Source organism: Propithecus coquereli, unplaced genomic scaffold (genome assembly GCF_000956105.1).
Source record: "Propithecus coquereli isolate 6110/MARCELLA unplaced genomic scaffold, Pcoq_1.0 Scaffold58, whole genome shotgun sequence".
NCBI lineage: Eukaryota > Metazoa > Chordata > Mammalia > Primates > Indriidae > Propithecus > Propithecus coquereli.
The window spans coordinates 7,583,330-7,586,055 of NW_012151729.1; positions in this window are offsets into that span (position 1 = coordinate 7,583,330).

Genomic DNA, 2,726 nt, shown 5'->3' on the forward strand with positions numbered 1-2,726 from the left:
CTAGGAAAAAAAAAAGGAGAAAATGGAAGTGACCTTGCATTTAGTGATGAGTTTTTAGATATAGCACCAAAACATAATCCTTGAATGGAAAAAAAAAAGGGTAGGTTAAAACATATTAGTTTCCCAGGGCTGCCATGACAAAGTACCACAAACCAAGTGGCTTAAAATAACAGCAGTTTATTCTCTCACACTTCTGGAGGCTAGAAGTCCGAAGTCAAGGTGTCAGCAGATCCGTGCTCCCTCTGAAGGTGCTACAGAGGATCCTTTCTTGCCTCCTCCTAGGTTCTGGTGGCTATTTGGCACCCTTAGGTATTTTTGGCTTATAGATACATCACTCCAATCTCTGCCTCTGTGGTCACATGGACTTTTTCCCTGTCTGTGTTCAAATCTCTCCCTTTTTTCTCTTATAAATATGCCAGTCATTGGATTTAGGGCACATCCTAATCCAGTATGACTTTATCTCAACTTGACTATATCTGCAAAGACCCTATGTCTAAATAAGGTCACATTCATAGTACAGTGGATTAGGACAACCCACAGTATAGACTATATTAACATTTTAAAATTCTGCTCTGTGGCAGACACTGTAAAAAGAATGAAAATACAAGGCCTAGACATGGAAATAATGTTTACAACACATATCTGATAAAGGACTTGTATCTTGAATATTTAAAGAACTTTTAAAACTCAACAATAAGAAATCAAGCAACGCAATTAAAAAAATGGCATAAAGTCTGGGCAAACACCTCACCAAAAAAGATATACAGATGACAAATAACCGTATGAAAAGATGTTCAACATCATTTATCATTAGATAAATGCAAATTAAAACAGTGATGGATACTACTACATGTATTGGAATGGCTAAAATTGAAAAAAAAATCATGATAATACCATGTGTTGGTGAAGATGTAGAGTGATAGAAATTCTCATTCATTGCCGGTGGAATATAAAATGACACTGCTACTTTAGTAGACAACTTGGCAGTTTCTTACAAAACTAAACATTGTCTTACCATGTGATCTTGTGCTCCTAGGTATTTACACAAGTAATTTGAAAATTAATGTCCTCACAGAAACTTGCATGCAAATATTTATAGTAGCTTTATTAATAATCAACCCAAACTGGAAGCAACCAAGATGTCCTTAAACAAGTGAATAGATAAACTGTGGTACACCCATATGCTGGAATATTATTCAGCAATAAAAAGCAATAATTTATCAAGTTATGCAAAGATGTGAGCAAATCTTAAATGCATATTTCTAAGAGCCAGAAGCCAGTCTGGAAGGTTACCATATGATTTTATTTATATGATATTCTGGAAAAAGCAAACCTATAGGGACAGTAGAAAGATCAGTGATTGCAGGGAACTTAGGGGAGGGGATCGAGTAGGTGGAGTGTAGGGGATTTTTTCAGACACAGAAATTATTCTGTATGATCCTGTAGTAGTGACTACATGACATTATACCGTTGTCAAAACCCATAGAACTTTACAGAAAGCAAAATGAGTGTGTCTTGATGTGTGCACATTTTTAAAAATTATTTAGGAGGTTAGGGGAACCGAGGATGAAATGCAAACTGTGACAAAAGAATCTAACTGTATTACAAATGTGTGCAACAACCTTACTGAAGGGAGTAATGAAGAAAGGTGTTGACCAAAATAACTTAGTAAATGAGTGACGTCTTAAGAGTCGAAGCAAAAGTACTTGCACAAAAGCACTGTATATACTGTAGTTGATAAAGCTGTTGCGCATGGGGTGTGTGTTAACAGTTATGCTACTTCTATGCATGTGTATTAAAAGGAACAATTAAATAAATGGATGGCACATGGTGCAAGCCAGGTTTCTCACTGTCAGAGTGAGAAGTTGTAGACAAAACAAGGGGAGAAGGCTAGAAAGATCCATGGGGTAACAGATGAGAGTTGGAGACCTTAATATAGACACATGTTTGGATTAATATAGCACTGATGGATATTTTATATTTAGAGATATGTGTGTATGTGCATGTAATACACACACATTTCTTTGCTCTGTCAGCCAAGGAAGCCCAGAAGCAATGACACCCAGTAGCAACAAGCACACCTAACATACAGATACCGGTTTCTAATACCATTCTCTAATAAAAAGACCCAGGACTCTTTGCAGCAATGGTTGATTCCAGGGTTCTGGAAGGAACCTGGAGCATCTTGTAGTGCTGAAATTAAGGAACTGCTCAAAAACAAAAATAAAACACACTGATGGAAGTATGTCAAAGGAACACAGGAGCTAACTGAAAGAGCTCTCAATGATCAAGGCTGGAAAAATTTGATCCACAAAATAAAATTGTATTGGAATATAACCAAAAGTATTAAATAAATGTATGTGAGTCTATATTGATACAAATAAATTATTGATTAAATAATTTAAGATGAATAGACAAATCTCCCATACATAACTTCCTTCCCCCTTAAAGTGTATGCTTCCAACAGTAACTTCCTGCCAGAGTACAGTGTAGGGAGAAGAGAGTAAATTTACAGTGGAGGAAGCTAATACTACCTTGGCCAGGAGATAAGATTATCATCAATAGCATCAATAGTGATACATCATGTTAATAGTATATATCTTTGATATTATGTGATGAGAAAGGTATTTTACCTTTATGATCTCCCTCTCCACACCTACAACCCCAGTCTAATCGTGACATAAACTCAGAGAAATCCCAGTTGGGGAACATTCTACAAAAAAATA